We start from the raw sequence: 21528 nt of genomic DNA on the forward strand, positions 1-21528 counted from the left end.
ATATTATACAAGGTGATTATAAAGTACAATAACATAGCCTAACCTAAGGCTATCGTACAATAAATGTTAGCTATTCAATTTATTAATGTAATATCATCCAATAGATTATAAAAATCTGGCTGGAACTAAAAAATTGGACCACGTGTTTTACTGAAAATCATGGCAGGGGATATGCCCAAAGTATTTGAGTTTAGAGTTAAAGGCCATTTACATACACTTATGACTGGAAAGGCCATAACCTTACCTGAATTTTATTTTCTTTATAGACTCTGTTACTATAAAAAGATATCCCTTAAATGTCTACCAAATTACACATCCAGAACTCTTTAGAACAGTGTGTTTATTTTTAATTTGAAGGTGCCCTTGGGTGTTCCCATGTTCACAGGCAAAGAAAAGGACCTCAAAAGTGTTCAGGGTTTGATTGGCCAATTCAGTGTTGGAATGTAATTTGCATCCTATACCTTCCTGAGCTCCCATGAACTGGAACTCAGAAACATTTCCCCGTGAAAGTAGCTCTGAAAAGCAGCTGTTTGTTTATTCATTTACTCAGGACCAAATTTTAAGCAGACATCCACAAAAGTAGCTAATTTTCCCCACTGGTTTAAGAAAACTTCTTTTGCTGGCATAAACACATTCCCTAAGACTATCTATCCTATTAACTCTATACTGCTTGAAATAAAATCGTTCAATTCTGCAGTAACCTATGACCTTGTATGAAATCTCCCTGGCCTTATAAATTCATGACTCTTTAATAAAATAAGTAAGCAGAATACAAATAAACAAAATTCAAACAAATACTGTTTTCTTGGGTGCTTGAATCCTTTTAAATTAAATCTGAAACATTATAAAGTTATTCTATTCTGTTGTGTCTTTTATTTCAGTCATTCTTCCATTAGGAAGAATTTTGTGTGACCAGTTTCCATGTATACATCACTAGGGATAAATCCAAGAAGCTGAAGAATTGTCCCCCAATTTTATGGATCTTATAATCACACAAGAAGACAAAATAGCCATAGGCAATTATGAAAATATGGTTAAGTATCAAAGGGATGTCTAAGGAGTTTAGAAAAGGAACTGATTAGGGGCTAAATTGGTCTCTGGAGGAAAAATGGATTGAAAAGATTACTTTCTGTAAGTCCTTAAAGTCCTGCAAGGGTGAGTAAATTTGCAACAGGCAAACAACACTTGAGAGATTTACATAAAATGGAGAGAACAGAAACAAAAGCTACATATTTAGACAGTCAAGAAATAATAGCAGGCAGCTTCCCAGATATGAGGGAATTGAACACATTTCCAAGTATACATAAGTAGAGATAAAAAGTATTTTTAGATGTTAAAAATACAGCAGAATTAGCAAAAAAAGAAAATCTGCAAATGCTAGAATATAGAGGGAATCAATGAATCAGGAACTAGAAAAGATTACAAATCTCAAAGCCTGGGGATTTCATGGCCCTTCCATGCCAGAATCTGTCCCAGAAAAGTATGTTCATAGCAGGAATAAGAACTGGGTTTCCTGTGCAAAATCAGAACCTCAGAAAGTACTGCACTAACTTTGAAGGAACCAGAACATCTCTGCCTGCATATCCAAGATTGGAAATGAGCCAACAGCCCCACGCTGTGGGATAAAAGGAGTCTTCTAAGGGAGGTGAGAACCCCAAGGTATGTGGGAGAAGTGGAAACTAAATTCTCATTACCAAGGCACTCTGAGAATTCTAGGCTGAAAAGCTACCCCCCCGCTCCCGCCAATAATTCAGAATCAGTGAGTCTTGAAGGGGCTGGTAGACACACCAGTGGAAACCACTCCAGGGTAGATATCTGGATCTCCAGAAAAGGTAATTCCCTCTGAAGTAAACTCACAGGCAAAATAAAACAAAGTAAAACAAAATAGGACACTCAGTATCATGAAAACAGTTCACAGGACATGAGAAACTAGATATAATTGAAGAATATGGAAGGGATTTTAAATATGTATGCTTACAGTGTTTAAAATATAAAGGAAGAAATTGCACCTGTAAAATGAAAACATAAAGTTATGAAACACGCTCTAAAATGCCTAGTAAAAGTATGGTCATTAAGAATTTTTTATAATTCAGCAAATAGATTATGCAAAAGATAAGCCATACTTAAAGATGGGCTAGAAGATAGAACATCTCTACAGCACAGTGAAGAAAGATAAAGTGATGAAAGACATAAAAAAAAAGAAGTTAGGAATTATAGGAACTCTAGTATCTGCCTCACAGAAATTCCAAAGACATGAATGAAGAGTGGATAAACAATATTCTAAGATACAGTAATGAAGAATTTTCCAGAAATCAGCAGGTATAAATCCTCAGATTGAAAATATCTCCAAGGGCAAAGTAGAATAAACAGAAATATGAGATAAAAAGGTTTAAATGAAGCAAAAAAAAAAAAGTATTAAAGATTAGAGAGTAATGTGGTTGAGGAAGTAATTCGGGGTCATATTACACAGGTTCTGGAAACTGGGCTAAGAAGTTTTGACTTTATCTTGTAGGAAATTGGTACTATGAACAAATCTGTGGCTAGGGCACTACAAAGAAAGTAATGCTTTAGGACATTTGAAACAGGAAGACTGCAGTGATATTTTCCATTAAAAAAGAGCTATTTATCTAAATTCTTACTTTGTATCTTTTTTATATTTCATATTTATATTTTTATTTGTATTTTAAAAAGTCAAAAAGTCCTAATATTCTGAAATGTTACTTTTAAATTTATTTACAAGGGCTATTAAATTCTAAAGATGTAAAAAACAAAAAATACAATAAAAAACAATATAAATAAAATCTTAAGAAGCCATTTAGTCTATAATCATTGACCAAACCTTTTCAAATGAATGAAACAGATTAAAATCTATTATTTGAATGATTTCCAGGAAGGGTGACGTTCAATCATGTTATTTAATAGCAAAGTTGAGGGTCAAGTACAGGGTCAAGTTCTAAGGAAACAGAGCTGATGAGCCAGTCCCTTTCATCAAAGCGCTTGTTGACAATCCAGTAGGGAGACAAACTGAAACATCAATTAATACAATAATGTGGGTTATGTGTGTTTGTTGCCACGAGAGCCTCAGAGGAGGATGTCTAACCAACTAGGGGAGGTCGGGGAATCTTCTAAGAGGGGCTTATGCCCGAGCTGCAGCCGAGAAGTTGACTTAGATCAGCGGAAGGCACTCTAGACCTGAAGGGCACCACAAGTGCAGGACATTTGTTATGGCTGACGCACACAGAACAAAGGGGACATCCTGAAAATGGGGCTGGAGAGAAGTCAGTACAGGCCAGATCATGAAGTGCTTTCTAAGTGCCATTCTTCAAAGTCTAACCTCATACAAATGGTGATGAGAAGTTAATAAAAGCCCTGTAGAAGCCAACTCCAGAACTGGATTTGTGTTATAGAGCAATCACTTTGGGAGCAATGTGGAGGATGGATTACCAAGGGGCGAGACCAGATGGAGGGAGACCGATGGGAAGAATAATAAGAGTAATCCAAGCAAGAAATGATGAAAGCCTCAGCTAAGGCTTGTTAACATTGGAGATGAAGAGGAAAACGTTTCTGTTTTGTTTGTGGTGTGGAGCTCTTTTCTCAAATGAAATCTTATGTGAAACCCCACAATATAAAACAAATAGTTGCAGAGCTGGTGGAGGTGGAGTGGAAGGTGTCACTCTGCCCCACCTCCCCCTTGCATCCTGCAGCAGCTCCTGGGGCCCCTCTGAGAAGTACAATTTGACAACCACTAGATTGGAGAGAGACGGTGGAGATGTAAAACCAATGTTTCTACAAATTTTATTTAATAAACTCTTCTAGTATCTAATAATCTGCAGTGTCGAACTGTTTTTCACTATCTAAAGTACATCTCTGCAAGAGTTCATAAGAAGCCTTGTTTTATTTCTTTAGGTGTCAAGTAAATATCACACTTAATAAATCTTTCAGTATGTCTGTAGCCTCTGCAACCATACATCAAAAACTGGTTCATTATAGTCTTGTGTAAGCTGACATTCTGACCCTCTATTTCCTGAGTCAAACTGGGTGTTATGACTCTGGATCCAGATTGCACAAACAATTCAACATTTTTTAGATCTCATCTAATCTTCTGTATTCACCCCTCTGGGAGAATTGTCTACTCACATGTTTTCAATCTCTACCCATAACTGTGTGATGATGTCCAAACATCAATAGCTAGCCGTGACACTCTTTTGAGCTCCAGATTTGCAGTTCCTACTGGACATATTTAATTAGGTTCTGCAGACACTAGTACTGGCCAAAATGAACCTCATCACTCCCTACCGCACAACCACTGCTCTACCCGTCAGTGTTACTCACAAAGCTGAGTACACTGCCGCCTATCAGTACTCAATAATCACCTTGTGCCAGTCCTCTCTCCACCCCCCACCAAATTGCCTCAGTCCACATGGCCTGTTGTTTCTACCACCTTAAGACCACACACAGCTGACTTTCTCTTCTCCTGCCTCTTGTAGTTTTCATCTAGTTACCTGAACTTAGCATGGCAGAGACTGTGCTGCTCACCAGGCATTCCATGTGCTTTCCCCCATTTTGCAGCATCCCACAGTTAGGCAAAGTCATGGAACTGGTTGTGACTGCAGGAGGAAATGGCATGTGTCACTTCCATTGAGAAGTGTAAAAGAGCCAGTGCACAACCTTGTAGTTGTCTATTCTCTGATGTGATGATTAAAAAGGGTCCAGATGGTGCAGCCAGAAAATGGTAGAGGCTGAGTACCTGAGTGACCTCGAGGAGCACAGCCACCAGCTGCCCTGTACAGGACATACAGAATAGAGTGAGGAATAACTGTTGCACTAAGCCACCAAGATTAAAGCATTGCGTGTTGCCACATCATAACCTAGCTTATACTCACTAACATACTTACCGATTTCTCTTCCCATCTTCAGGATAGCTCTGCTCTAGTCCTCTACAACCTCACAAATGATCTTTCTAAAATAAATATTTCATCATGTCACAAACACTTCATCCCCATGTCCTGCACAACAAACTCTTCAGTGGCTCCTCATATTACCTAAACCATATACCCCACAGTCTCTTGCATGGTCTATAAAGGGCTTGTGATGCCACAGCTGGCTTTACAGCCTCATCTCCCAATGGCCACCAACACATCCCCTGCACTGTCCCCAACCCTCCTACTCACACCCTAAAGTAAGCTTGATCACTCATTTCTGGGCATGGAAGGGTGCTGAGACCTACATGTAGTATTTTCCCATCTTCACTCTCATCTGTGGGCAAACTACTATCCCTTATAGAGGACTGGAGGTATCATTTAAGATACGTTTTATTTTATTTTATTGTGGTGAGAACACAACATGAGATCTCTCAACAAATTTTTCAGTGCACAATACAGTTTGTTGACTATAGGTACAATATTGTACAGCAGATCTCAAAAGCTTATTCATCTTGCTTGAAATAAACTTTATGCCCATTGATTAGTAACTCTCTATTTCTCCCTCCCCTCTGCGCCTGGCAACAACCATTCCATTCTTCGATTCTACCTCATATATGTGGAATACAGTATTTGTCTTTCTGTGACTCCAGGTTCATCCACATTGTTGCATATTGCAGAATTTATTTCATTTTTAAGGTTGAATAATATTCCATTTATTAATATTCTATATTCATTCATCTGTCAAGGGGCATTTAGGTTGTTTTCATATCTTGACTATTGTGAATAGTGCTCCGATGAACATAGGAGTGCTAATATCTCTTTGAGATCCTGATTTAAATTCTTTTGGATAAATACCCAGAAGTGGGATTGCTGGATCACATGGTAGTTCTATTTTTAATTTTTCGAGGAGCCCCCACACTATTTTCCATTGCAGCTGCATCATTTTGCACTCCCACCAACAGTGTGCAAGGGTTCCTTCCCATTTCTCCACATGTCCACCAACCCTTCTCTTTTGTTTTTATGATAATAGCCATTCTAACAGGTGTGAGGTAAAATCTCATTGTGGTTTTGATTTGCATTTTCTTGATGGTTTGTGATGCTGAGTATTTTTTTAATATACCTGTTAATCATTTGTATGACTTCTTTAAAGAAATGTCATTCAAGTCCTTAGCCCATTTTAAAAATCAAATTATTAGCTTTTTTACTTTTGGGTTGTAGGAGTTCCTTATGTACATTGGAGATAAACCCCTTATCAGATATATGATTTGCAAATTTTTCTCCCATTCCATAAGTTGCTTTTTTACTCTGTGATTACTTCCTTTACTGTGCAGAAGCTTTTTAGTTTGATGTAGTCCCACCCATTTATTTTTGTTTCTGTTTCCTGTGCTTTTTGTGCCATATCCAAGAAATCATTGCCAAGGCAATATCATAAAGATTTCCCCTATGTTTTCTTCTAGGATTTTTATAGTTTCAGGTCTTAAATTTAGGTTTTTAATCCATTTTGAGTTGATTTTTGTGTATGGTATAAGAGTCCAATTTCATTCTTTTGCATTTGTATATCCAGTTTTCCCAACACCATTTGTTGAAGAAACTATCCTTTCCCCATTGTGTATTCTTGGCACCCTTGCTGAAGATCAGATGACCATATATGTATAGATTTATTTCCAGGCTCTCTATTTTGTTCCATTGATCTATGTGTCCATCTTTAAACTAGTAACACACTGTTTTGATTACTATAGCTTTGTAGTATATTTTGAAATCAGGAAGTTTGATGTCTACAGCTTTGTTCTTCTTTCTCAAGATTGATTTAGCTATTCATGGTCATTTGTGGTTCCATATGAATTTTAGAATTGTTTTTTTCTATTTCTGTAAAAAATAGAAAATTGGGATTTTGATAGGGAGAGCATTGAATTGATAGATCACTTTGGACACTTTTCAAACACATTTTTTTTTCTGTGGATGTCATTCCTGACTCCAATAGGCAGAGGAAAGTCACCTTGCACCCAAACCCCATAGTGTTCTGCACTGAGCTCCACAACATATTACATGGAAACATAGTATTTTATTTTATTTTTTTCCTATTCCCTTTATTTCTTACTCCCCTGTCTTTTGGTTTATTCCATCCTTACATCTCATTCCCAGTCACACAAAAATGCATCATAATGAATGCCACAAAAACAATCAGCCAATCAAAAAATGACTTAAATATAAAAACCAACACTAAAGTGTTCACTAACTGCATTTTACAAAATAATGCAACAGGTTGCTTTACTTTTTTTTTTTTTAACTCAAATTTACTGAAAATAGAAAATGTGCTTTTTGTAGATACCACAGAATGACTCCATATACATTTAGATACTGAGTTCACTTCATTTTAATGATGAGCATTATATGGAAGATAAGGACCTGAAGGGAAAGAGGAATTACATTAAAGTCTAATTTTATTTATCTGACTATAATTTACTACTGAGGTGCAGCAAAACCCAAGCAATTACCACTCCCTATACCTAAAATTAATATATTTGTAACTTTCATATCAATGGTTTTAGTTTGGTAATGTGAAATATTATTTGGTTTATTTTAACTTGAATGTTTTCTATTCCTAATTATTATGTTTGTCTTTAATTAAAAAGATAACTTAGTTTAATAAAATACATTAATTTTATCAAGTTTTGATCCATCACAAAATATTTCATGCTTTTTAATGAATTTGCATAGAAGATAAGTCTTGTGAAAATAAGAAATTGACTAATTTTTTGCCTTATTTCTGAGAATCAATTATGGAGACTAAAACAAAGAAATTAATTTTTCCTCTGCTTTAATTTTCTGACCAGGCACTCCTAGGGAATTCCTATCTAGGAATTCTTAAAGTCACTTGTTTTCAGCTACAAAATGGGAAAGTCTCTGGAACTAAATGACTTTGTGACTTGAAAAAAGTTTAAAAGACTCAAAGAGCTATGATTTTAAAAATTCCTTATCTTGTTTACTACAAAGCAAATACATACAAACCAGAACTTCTGAAAACTAAAGAAAGAGGGAAAAGACCAAATCAGAAATTATAATTAGTTGATGTTTGTTAATCAGTCAAAGAGTCAGCTGACATTCAAAGTGCTAAGACGTGGTAAAATTAAATCATATCAGAATGTGTGAAAAATTCTAAATTATTGTAGAATTTTTCCTCTGTGGAGATGAGGCAGGACAGGGACTAGACTCGAATGGTAGAGTAGCCCTTACTTCTTATACTTGTCTATCATTTATTTTTGTAGATACACATTCTTTTTTTAAGCAGCAACTTATTGATCATCTATATTGTTCAAAACATTGTGTTAGGTCTCTTAGCTTAAATAACATCTGACCTACTTCCAGCTTGAAATTTATAGAAATTTATAAAACATCACTATATACATGCTTAAATTCTCAAATACTTTGACTAAGATCCTGCAAAAGAAATGCCAGTACAGAGCCTATGATGCCCTGTGATTCCATTTGCTGGCTCTACATGGTATTCCTTGTCCTCCACATCTCATCCATTTAAACTGTAATTTACAAACCTTCTCATCAGCTTGGACCATTCTGGCAAGGATTTGATTTGGCAGCTTAACAAACACCCTTTTCCTGCCCTTGAAAATGTAATATAGCATTCTGTAGTCATACTATATAACCAACTTTCACGACCCATATGATATATGTGAATACAAATGTAAACTACCTTGCAGGATATGGAAGGGTTGGGGCGTGGGTATTGGAAGGAGCATATTCACAGGTTTCCTCTCTTGCTCTGAAGGCCAGGCACATGAAAGAGGCTTGGGCAGGGTGGGTGCCAGCTGGCCAGCAGCAGCTCGGCTGTGGAGTCACAGGCCTCTCCGCAGATCTGTGTTCTCTCTAATCCCACAGCTCATTATGTAGTCCCCTCACTTGCCTTCCTTATGCTCTGTTTTCCTCATTTCAGTGCAGAGGAAACCAATGCTAAAAATGTTTTCTGCATATCACATTAACTTTATTTCATCCTGATTTCCATCTCTCTTTCTCTGAGGAAGATGGAATGCGGTTTGGTTCTCTGATTTGTTGTTTCCGTTAAGCTCTCTGTTCTCTGTCCGGTTAACCCCAGGAAGGGTCGTGGTAGGTGTATGTATACTGCTACATGTTATTCTGTACCTTGTCACCTTCATTTCCCTTTTGAATCATGTTTTGCTGGTTCCACTTCAAATTGTGGAATGGATTGCTCCCCAGAGTGCATGACATCATGCATTTTTAATGGATGTGACATGGAAATTAAATGCTTTTAAAACCTTCTGAAACAGTAGCAAGATGGATCCATTACCACACTGATTCCACTTCTAGTAAAACGTTTAATTTAAAAATTTGTAGCAACATGTCAGTAAATGGCAAGCATCCAGACAGTGCTTGTGGAAACCACCTTTTGGGTAAAAAAAATGTGCAGACAGAAATATAAGATGTCCTTGTCAACCTGATCATCCTCCTGTTGTATGTGACATATTTACATCTGACCTAGAGGACAAAAAACTATACAAGGGATCTCCAAAATTTCATGGAAAGATTCTTATTATCTTTTGATTCCATTTTTCCACAAACTTTTTGAATTAACCTAGTATATCTTTTCCACAGCTCTAACATCTGGCTCAGGATCTAGAGTATAGTGGGTGCCTAATAAATGTTGACTGAAAGAATGAATGACTAAATGATTGAACATATAAACTTGAACACCATACTCACTTATGGACGGTAGAAATGATAAGATTCTCTTTCTTTATCTTAAGATAAACACTGTAATATGATAACAAGGTTTTTTTTTTTTCTTTCAGAAAATGAGAATACACAGTTGAGTAGTTGCCATCTCTCTTAACTCTGGATGAAATGTACTTTAGCTACCTCTCTGATTTAATCTTCTCCTGCTTCTACCCCCACCCAAAATCAGTTTCAAGCCCCTCGCCTCTTTACTGTTCCCTGTAAACATGCCAAGGACATTCAAACTCAAAACCGTGGTTCATCCTGTTCTGTCTGAGATGCCCTGCCCTCCAATATCCCCCTGCCATGCTTCCTGGCTTCGCTGAGGTCTCTGCTCAAGTAAGATGGCATCCCTAATAACTCTAATTTAAAAGTACACTTTCCCCATCCCTTTCTCTCTAGTACTTGTTGTCTTGTGACATCGTATATATTTGATTATTTTCTGTCTCCCTCCTAGGACATTAACTCCATGAGAGTTTAACTCCATGGACTGACGTCTATTTTGTTCAATGTTTTCCTCTGTGTCCAGAACAGTGCCTGTCAATAAATATTTGGAGAATGAATAAACAAATTTAGGATTTGTTTGGTTAGTTAGATGTTTAATAGAGAAGTAGCACCTATGGAGAAAAGAAAATTAGTTTGGGGTAAGAAAGACTCAGTTCTATCATCTACTAATAAAGACTTTGGACAAGTTATTTGACCTCACTGAGTCAGCTTTTCTCTCAATAAAAAAGGCATAATAGTGCCTATGTTGACAAAACATAAGGGATCGGCAGTTCCAGGATCAAAACAGAAAGAAACACATTTTCCAGAGCCTGAAGCCATGTCTAGTCAGAGTTGAAGAATAGTAGGTTAGGTGTAGAGTAAGATTCCTAAACTCTGTATCTTATCTGTAGTTTGGGATCTATTTCTCACTTTTCCTCAAACAAATTATTATAGCAGATTGATGAATTAAAATTTAAGAATTAAAATTTAAAAATTACAAAGGCTCTTGGAAAACCCCAAAAGGTCCTTGATTTCCCTTAGAAGCAAGAAGTGTAGGACAAATTTTTTCCTTGCTGTTTCCCCTGAATCTCTTCACCAACTCTTCTGCCCTACTCATATTCCAGTCAAAGATGTCCCTTTTCCACTAAGTGATGGGCATGGGACCCTGGCTGGCAAGGTAGCATCCTTTAATCTGGGACTGATTTAAGCATTGGTTAAAAAAAAGCAGTTCTCTTTCCTTCTGGAATGACTATGCATGTTTTTCAATTTTCACCACATACAGAGGACCAGTTTAAATAGGAATGACGCCAACACAGAGAAAGCAGAGTTGAGAGATGAAGAGAAATAAAGTTCTGATAACATCTAAACATGTCTGAAGTCAACTCTACCTTTTACATCTAGACTTTTCACGTTATGTGAGTCAACAAATTATCTTTTCTTTAAGTGAGTTTGAGTTGTAAGAGGCCTGACAAATGCAGGAAGCTATGGGGAAACAGAAGGAAACAAGACAGGACTTCATCCAAAGCACAGAAGCAACAAGGTGAATAAAGGTTGAACTAATTCCTGCATCTCATTAAAAAATAGTCATTTTACCACCCACCCACCCCTACCCCAAGTACCTATTTTCATCATATTCTTGCTTCCAGCTCCAGGCCAGGGCAGCCCCAGTAGTAGCTTGGAATTGAAGAAACCCCAGATTTACTGTCCAGTGAGGAATGATTCAAGGATAAAGATTCCACCACCATTGCTAGTCAGCAAGAAAGGAGTTGTGTTCCTGTCATCCAAGTTGGACCCAGAATACATTTTCATGTAGAATCGTGAATACTCCAAACAGATGGGTTCTGAAATACTATTAGTTCAAGTCAATTGAGTTAACACGTAATCAGGCTGCTTACAAGAGAATGTTTGAAAAATACTACAGTCCTAAACTGAAGACTGTCAGTAATTTTTACCATTGTAAACATATGTGTGTGTGTGTGTGACATATGATTAATCATTCATTTGCAGTTACAAAAGAGTAATAGTTTTCGAAGTGTGGTACAGAAAACCCTGGAAATCCATGACCCCCCTTTAGAGGGTCCATAAAATCAAATATACTTTCCTAATGATTCTAGAACATTATTTGCCTTTTTCTATTTCATTTTTTCACAAGGAATCTGTGGCGTTTTCCAGAGGCCTAATGAGGTGTGATATTACAACAGATTAAATGCAGAAATAGATAAAAGAATCTAGGAGTCTCCTATTAAACTAGATATTAAAGAGATATACAAGAAAATCAAAGAATACCACTTTCTGGAAAATATAGTCATTTTTCATAAAATATGTATTATTGATACTTACATGAAGTGGTTTATTGTTATTTTTAAATGAGTGATGCACACATATTTTCTATAAATTGGATGCTCCCCCGACCTCACTGAGGCTTAATCCCCACTGTAACTATTGATGGTGAGAAATCCTATTATGGTAATTGGAAAGTGGGACCTTGCATTGAATCGAAGAGGTCTCACCTTTCAATTAGATTGTAGGACCCTGCTATAGTGTTAGGATTAAAAGTGGTGGTCATGGGCGTGGTTCTCAGGACTTTAAAATGAGAGTGAAAGAGAAGGTCAGTCTCTCTCACCCTCTCTGCTCCACCATTTTCTGCACTGTGATACTCTGCCATCACTGTTACCACCACCAAGGCTCTCACCAGATGTGTTCCCTGGACTCTGAACTCCCCAGCCTCAGAAACTGTAAGCAATAAATTTTGTTTTCTTTATAAATCACCCAGTTCCGTGCTTGTACTTTGTTATAAGCAACAGAATGGACTAATACAATATTTTTAAATTTTCTCAATTTTAATTTCTAAAATATTGATGAATATATCCTATACAAATAAAAGATCTTTGAGGTCCTCAATAATTTTTAAGAGTGTAAATGGCTCATGAAACCAAACATTTTGAGAAATGCTGTAATAGATTAGCCAGCCAAAAACATTCAATTATTGTATACCGCATACATTAGCTATCAAATCTAAACTCTCTATTTTTTAAAAGTCTGAAAATTATTTGTGGTAATCTTCAGAAAGAAATCCTCATTATAATTTAATGAAAGGGGTATTTTACATGACTTTACATTGATTTTAAAGTGTCTATAAGACAAAATATTGATTTGCTGTGAAATGCTGTTATCTTTAGCATACCTGTCTCCATTAAAATAAAAGATAGGGGCTTCTGGTCAAGAGGGCAGAATAGACGGTTGCCAATGTCACTCTCTCCTACAAATCAACCAATTTACAACTATTAAAAAGCCAAGATGGGTCCCCTAGAGCTCAGGGGAAGAGGAGGAGAGACCTACAGAGTGCATGAAGGTGGGAGAAGCCACAATGAGAGAAAGAACGAACCGCTCTGACCGTTTCAAGCCCCAGATGCTTGCATGTTGGAGCTGCCGAGCGCACAGAGCAGGAGCTGGCAAAGGCCCCAACTGTGCCCTTCGGATGAAGTTGCTTGGAGACGACAGGGGAGAAGAGGGCCTTGGCAGCCCCTAGGCCAGCAAGACCACTAATAGGGTTCCCATGGACCCACATAGGAGCAAGAAGCCACAATAACTGAAAAAAAGGAGCCACTCAGGGGCCGGTGAGTCATCACAAGGTATTGGAGCATGGCCTGTCCCATGGGAAGTGTTTGGAGCACGGGTGGTGGGGGAGACTGGCCCACTGGGGGAAGGGGCATCGCATGGACAGCTGATCTACCCTCTAATCAGCACAGGACCACTCAGAGGAGACTGGTCAGGAATATAGAACTGCAGGGGGTGCAGTTTGCTGAAAAGACTCATGCCCACAACAGAGTTTCTATACAACCCAGGCATACAGGATCTCATGAGAGCCGGAAGTACCTATAAAGTAGACCATTAAAACCTGAGCCACACAAAATGCCTTCCCCAGGAAGTCAGCAGCAAAGCAACAATTCAGCTCAACCACAGAGCTCAAGTGCTGGTCCCTACAGGAACTTCCCCTGTTTTAGAAGTAACAAAGGATAACAAGTTAGTTCTAGTGCAGAGTTTAAGTGGTAGGAACAGCAAATAATCCAACAGAGAACTGGAAGAAAAAACAAAATCCCCACAGACCAGAGACAAAGTTTAATATTAACTAGCAAAGGTCTCTCTTCACTAAAGAACACCTATAAAACCTAGAATGACCAGACGTCCCCTGGGCTACCAAGCCGGGGAGAGGGGAGGGCTGGGGGGCTCAGCCACACCCCCTGACACCCACAACCAGCCCAGCAATGACCACCGAGCCGCTGTAGGAAATGCCCTGGGCTCATGAGCTAGGGCTGTGGGGGGCAAGGACTTCAGCTACATCCCCCTGACATCTGCACCCAGCCCAGCAATGACCAAGCCACCACTGGAAGCCCCCTGGTCTCCCCTAAAGGAATGAGGGGGTGCCACAGGCCACAACTCCCCCCTCCTTCCTCCTTCTCCCAACCAATTTCCTTCTCCCTTCCCCTCTTCACCTCCCTGCCAGCTGCTCTGCAACAACATCATAGAATGTAAAAAATAATAAATAAATAAACATTTAAAAAATAGAAATAAAATAAATAAATAAAATAAAAGATAATGCTGTTATCATTTTCCAGATAAGGAACCTAGGCCTTTTCAGCTCTAATGCAGGTGTTGGCAAACTTTTTGTGTAAAGGGCCTGATAATAAGTATTTTCAGCTTTACAGGCCACGTGATCTGTGTCTCCACTGCTCAACCCTGCCATTGTAGGGTGGTAGCAGACACAGGCAATACGTAAACAAATAAGCATGGCTGTGATCCAGTAGAACTTGACTTATGAACACTGCAGTTTGAATTTCACATAATTCTCCTGCATCATGAAATATTCTTTTATTTTTAACCATTTAAATATGTAAAAACTGTTCTAACCTCATGGATAGGTAAGCAGGTGGCAGGTTGAATTCGGTCTGCAGGCTGTAGTTAACCACCTCCTCTTCTAAAGTATGTTCTGTAGAACTCTGACCCTTTGAGATTCTCTGTGAAAAAGGGTTTCATATCTAAAAAGTTTGGGAAAGGTTGAAGTGGTGGTTCAAATCATACAGTATAATTCAAGACACCTGAGATACTCTTTAAAAAAATTTTTTTTCATTCAGTTTACCAAACTGATGGATCACCAAAACTATAAAAAAAGAAAAGAAAAAAGAGAACACTTGTTTATAATTCTCAAATTGCTGCTCCATGGAATTTACATTGGGAATTATTGCTATAAAGGATCTCAAACTCAAATGCCTACAAATAGCATGCATTATAGATATGTATGATTTTCTCTATATAAGAAAATAGGTATTAATCTGCTTGCACCTGCCCAGTAACATTGCCTTTTAAACATGTGCAGGACAAACAAAATGACCAATAAAACATCTCTCCTGTCTATATATAGCCCTCAGACACAAGTTTGTGACCATTGCATATGGCATATTATAAGAAATGACATCAGTGTTTCAAGATTCAGTACAGAGAGGAAGCTAGTTTGGATAGGCTACTTCTCTTAACATGACTGATCCCATATCATGTGCAGCTGCATCTGCAGGGAATAATCAGAGGACACAGTGAAAATATAACCAGGGAGAGTAATTGTGCTTCTGCTTTTGCCATTACATAGCAGATTCTGTATGATTTTCAGGATGATGTTTCCCAAACTTTTGTACAAATTATCTGGAATCTTGTTAAAATGAAGATTCTGATTCAGTGGCTCTGGAATGGAGTCTGCATTTCTAGCAAACTCAGAGTAATCCTGGTGATCCACGGGTTCGGGGTTCATGAAGGGACTTTTTGCATCACACAAATTCAGTGAAATTAAGTGACCTATGGAATAAAATCTGCAGATCACAAGATCCCAAGGTGACTCGTGCACATTCAAGTCTGAGAAGGACTGCTGTAGAGCCAACTTCCATGAACAAATCTTCTCGAAGCACTGGAAAGTCAGTCCAGCTGGACTAAATAATTCTCTACCGATAGTGAAACATAATCTGAGTGTCTTTCAATAAATGGAAATAAGAGAATAGAATTCTCTTCTAAGACTCTGTATATGGGTATTGATTACCCAGAAGAGCCTAGAAATGACTTACAAGGTAGAGCTGCCTTAACATCTACCAGTGAATCCACATTCATATCCAGGAAATAAAAGAGCAAGAGCTCAGAGGTCAGTTATAAAAAATCTTCTGATGTCAGGGACTGGCAAAGAGAGCTATATAGTCGAGCCACAGAATATCATTTCAAGAATGCGAGAGTTTGATGACAATATTCTCATTAGTGAAAACTGGTAGAATCACGGTAGTGGGTAATCAGTGAAGCTACACCCTACACCTTCAGCACATCCTTTGAGGAACTGACATGAGGTAGTAATTCAAAGGTATACAGCTCCCTCCCCTAGAAGAGGGACACACACCCAGAATGGCTTATAGATATTATACAAGGCTCATGTATATAAAACAAAAACCATATGAGGATACTTGATAAATACTTGTTGAATGAGCTCAAGAATATCAGGCTTGTGTTCTGAATAAAAGACTTGTAATTTGTGTGTTTGTTGTCCCAGTTTTGGTGGTGACAACTGTACATTTCATTGGCTTCAGTAATGCTATATCTTGGCAATTTTATTTTATTTGCAGTGGTTGGAGGGAGGAGTGAAAGGAAAGTTAGGAAGGGTATTATGTTTATAATCCAAGTATTAAAAATCAGCAAGAAATATTTAGGATACCACATTAAGATGCTGGGGGGGGGGGGGAAAAAAGGAAGGTTTTGTTGATAATACTGAAAGGTCAAGAAGGGAACCAGGAATACTGAGCTCTTGAGAAGTGGTCACTTATGTTAAACAAAGGCACCTACCCAAATGAAAGAGAGCAGCACAATTCCATTTGGCTCTGAGCCTATCCTGGCAGCGTGGTGCCTTCAGAAGGCACTTGAGCCCTGGAGAGCATTCCCCTGGGCACTGTAGGATGGAAGGGACCTGGTACATTATCTTGTTCACAGATCTAGCTTCCTAAACCACCCAACTCTTTTACTACCTTTCCTCTTATTTCTTTTTTTCATCCTTGGCTACAGGCCTCGCTTCCTCCCCCACCCCAACCTCCATTACAACTATGTTTTTATCCTTAGACTTAGGCACATTCTATCTCTTCTGGCTGACTGGCCACTCATGAAAGCAGTTTTACATCTTCATTTTTCCAGTGAACTCATGATCTTCTTTGGGTAATGCTTCCCTTTGTATCACCAGCCACAGAATCATGTGATACTTATATTTTGGTCCACTTTTTTAAGCAGGGTCAACACACTCCAGGTCTGATTAGAACAGACCACACGTAACAGGCTGACCACTACCCTTGGTTGACCCTGAGCTCTCTCATTTTGTATCTTCTCATGGATTTTTCCAGCTAGAAACACTACCAGTCTAGAAACACTACCACTAGATCATTACTTATTTGGGAGAAGGTCTTCTTTTATCTTCTGTATGTGTCACAGAAAGTAAAAGTCCTATATTCGCCAAATACTTCCCAAATTTTGATGAATGAGTGACTCTTAGGAAACAACAAGAAATGTATTTTGAATGTCATCCATATGCCTGGACTGATAATAGTTGCATAGGCTTTGGCAGGTACGTTCTCTAAAAAGCACAGAGATCATTCATTCATTATGAAACAACATACATCCACCTGCAGATTACACATTTTGTAATTTTTTTCTTGGGTCAAAATCAGACAGGCAGCTAACTTTAGGCCAATGGACGTGTCTTCCTTTTACAATTCAGATGATGTGCTTTTTAACTGTATTTATTGTGAGAAACGCCCTCACCCATCCAATGCCAAAGGATGGACACGGAGACACAAGGTATGGCAAAGTGAGACTTTAATGGCAGTTTTGCAAGATTGGGTGTCTGCTGGGCAGGCACACCAGAGATGGTTACATCAAGCAATTTATTCCCTAGTGTGTAAATTCCTCCCCCAGTTCCTCATTGACTGAGTACTATGGGTGTACAGTCTTCCAGAACATCACCAAAGTTTCATTATTTCCTTATAAGGTATTCATTGTTCATTTCCTGCTGACGGAAAGGGACGGACTCAAGACAAGCCCATGAAAGAGGCCCGCCAAGAAGTCCTGAGCAGGGAGAAGAACCAGGAAGTGAAAAGAACAAGGTGACCAGCCACCATCTTGAGAAGTCACCCTCGAAAAAGTGCTTTCAGGGGTTATCACACCACAGGTGAGTCAAGCACCCCTTGTTAAGCTATTCATGAAAATGAATCACTTAGGCTATTTTCCCACACTTATTATATAGAACAAAGCCATTATAAAACTATTTTCCCATTTAGTTAGTAATCTAGTTGAATTAAACTATTGATCCTTGTTCATAAAATAAAATAATGTCTGCAGTTTTAAACAGATATGTTTTCTAAAAATAGCTGATCATTTTTACACACATAATGAAAAGTTTAAAATGTTTTATGGTCAAAAGATTACATTTTCACCCTTAAAATACAGAATTCTACATATGCTAGATGATTTTTTTCTATTAGTCAATATGTAATGGATTATTTATCTCATATAGCTTCAGCTTATTTTTAAGACAAAGCCACTATTAAAATTCTTTTGTGTAAAAAGCAGAGCTTTACATAGACATGTCTGTTCAAACTACGTGAATGAATAAAGACAGGTTGATAAAGCATATTATGGACTCACCACTCTTGATTTCTCCAAAATGGAACAAGTTTGTATTATGTGATTACATGCATAAATACAAAAAAAATTGGAAGACATAGTTAGGATGAAAAAACTCACTCTAAGATTGTCTTTGAAGTCACTTGTTTTTCTTGTTAAATTTTAGTTTTGGTTGGTTATTTACAAGCTTAGAAGACTTTTGGACACTTGAAAATATTCTTAGGGCTGTTGCAGCATTTTTCCTGATGTGTCTGCCTGCCCCAACATAAAGAGCTTTTCACGGCAGAAGTTACTGCTATCCCCCTCTCTAACTTGTTCTTGTTCTGACAGTGTCTTCCATTCTTTGTCTTAGGGAAAACTGTAAGATATTTGAGAAATCTAAATCAAAAAACAACTACCCACCTTTTAGGCATTTGCTTATGCAGGTATGTGCATTATCTCACTGAAAGCACAACACAACAGTTTCATGCAAGGTTTCTTACCACTGTGCACATTAATAAACTGAGACTCCAAGAGGTTTAGCAGCTTTATCCAAATTCACACAATTAGTAAATGATGAGGAAAGTCAGGCTCATCTGACTCCAAACAATAAGTACGTAACAAAAACAACAACAATAACAATTTACTGAGTATCATCTCCAGCTGATTGACTGAGCATGTTCCAAGATTATCCCCATCCTCACAATAGCAGCATGAGGTAGATTCCTTTTAAATCCTAATTGCTATGTCTACATTGCTAATGAGGGATAGCAAAGAGATTTGAATCAGGCTGGCCTGAAGCCAGTTCCTACTTGCTTAATCATAATACCCAGTTATAGACGCCTATTTTAAGAATGTATCTTAAATTGTCCAACCACCATGCTACTCTTATTAATACAATTCATGTGTGTGTGTGTGTGTGTGTGTGTGTATACTATTGCCAAAAAACTGACATGTATTTGTGTTAGTGTTTATTTGCCTTTACTTAGCTGCTGCCATGTGTCAGGAATGTTATCTTTTATGCACACAGAGACAAAAAGACACTATTTCTGATCAAGAAGCTCACAATGGAGTTGGAAAAGATGCATGCTAACAAATGCTATTGGAGTAAATAAGAGAGAGTGCCACATTTCTACAGCAGCCTAGAAATGCTTTCTAGAAGAAGTGAATTTTAAGTTATAGGTGAAAGATGAGGCAAAATTGTCCAGCCATATGTGTTTAGGGTAGGATACTATAGGTGGAGGAAACCCAAGTGAAAAGAAAATACAGCCCATTAGAGGAATGGTAGTTGTCTCAAATGGGTTACCAAGAAATGGGTATCCAACTTCAAAAGGATTTCAGCATTTTAAATGTATTAATTTATGATTTCATACAGTCACCAAATATTTATTCAACATCTGCTGCATAACAGGAGCTATATCAATCATTTAGCCAAGAAAGGCATAGTCCTGACCTTTTAGCCATCCATGTTATTTGCTGTTCTGAGGAGCTGGAGTTTTATTCTATCATCAACTGGGAAACACCGAATGAATTTAAGCAGAATAGCATGATCTATTTCACACTTGGCAGTAATCATTCCTGAGCAGTGGTCTATATTGGAAAATCTGGCAAAAATTTAAGCAATTAGTTATATATCTCATGATTTCCATCTGTTGGGAAAACGGAATAGTTTGGTCAGGGCCCTCACCTTGGGTCCAGTTGGGTGTAGTTCGGCATCCTTTGTAAGCAAATTGTGTGCGTGTGTGTGCATGTGTGTGTGTGTGTGTGGAGTTAGTGCGCATGTGGGCCAATGTATCGTTTTAGTTTTGTTGTTGTTCTTGTGTTCTTCCGCAGAGAGAGAGAGAGAGAGGAGTTTTGGTGAAGCAGGCGGGTGGGCATCCGCCTCAGGCGTCTGTCCCACGCAGCTATGCTTTTCCAAACCTACGGCTCCCAAGGACCTTTTGGTCAGTTACCTAGCTCATAGACCTGCTTGAAGGGGTCTGGTGACCCAGCCTGGCGTGTGAAGGGTTTGTGACCCAGTCTGTGAATGGGCTTGAGGGGTCTGTGGGCTCCAGACCCAGCATTAGCTTGACAATCGGCCCAGTTGGTGCAGGATGACCAGCAGGTAAAAGAGCACCACAACTGGCATAGTCGTGGTCACCTAGCTTTACGATTGGTGTCACCAACAGGATTAAAAGCTAGACAATTGGTGCTGTGAGGATTCCAGGCCTTAGCCTAGCCAGACACCGTCTTTTTATTATTTCTTTTCTTCTACTTAATTTCAATATAATTTTATTCTCTTTGTCTAGGTTTTTAATAAACTTTAACTTTTAGAAAAGTTTTAGTTCAAAGCAAAATTAGGCAAAAAGTACAAAAATTTTCCATATATCCTTCAATCCCACACAAACCCCCAATCCTCCATTATCAAAAAAAAAAAAATATATATATATATATATATACACCACCACTCTCCCACTATGGAAATTCTGTACCAGAGTGATACATTTGTTACAATCAATAAACTTACTTGACACATTATCATCACCCAAAGTCTCTAGTTTACAGTAGGATTCACTCTTGGTGTTGAACCATTCTATGGGTTTTGAAAAATGTGTAATGACTTGTATCCACCATTATAGTTACATACAAGGTAATTTCATTGCCCTAAAAATCCTCTGCACTTTACCTATTCATCTCTCCCTCCCCCATAACCCTGTCATATAGTTGGAATCATAAAGTATGGAGGATTTTCACATTAATTTTTTCCACTCTATCACATGCATTAAAGGTTCCTCTGTGTCTTTTTATAGCTTGATAGCTCATTTATTTTTAGTGCTGAATAATAGTCCATTGTCTGCACGTGCTGCAGTTTGTTTATCCATTCACCTACTAAAGCACATTTTGATTGCTTTTCAGATTTTGGCAATTACAAATAAAGCTGTATAAACATTCATGTGCAGGTCCTTGTGTAGACATAAGATTTCAGTTTATCTGGATAAATACCAAGAAGTGTAAGTGTTGGATCAAATAGTAAGAGTTAAAAAAAAATGATAGGAAGAGTATGTTTAGTTTTGTAAGAAACTGCCAAAATGTCTTCCAAAATGACTATACCATTTTGCATTCCTACTAGTAATGAATGAGAGTTCCTGTGGTTCCACATCCTTGCTAGCCATTGGTGGTGTTAGTGTTTTGGATTTTGGCCACTCTAATAGGTGTGTAGTGGTGT

This window comes from Galeopterus variegatus, unplaced genomic scaffold, assembly GCF_000696425.1.
Source record: "Galeopterus variegatus unplaced genomic scaffold, G_variegatus-3.0.2 Scaffold634, whole genome shotgun sequence".
NCBI lineage: Eukaryota > Metazoa > Chordata > Mammalia > Dermoptera > Cynocephalidae > Galeopterus > Galeopterus variegatus.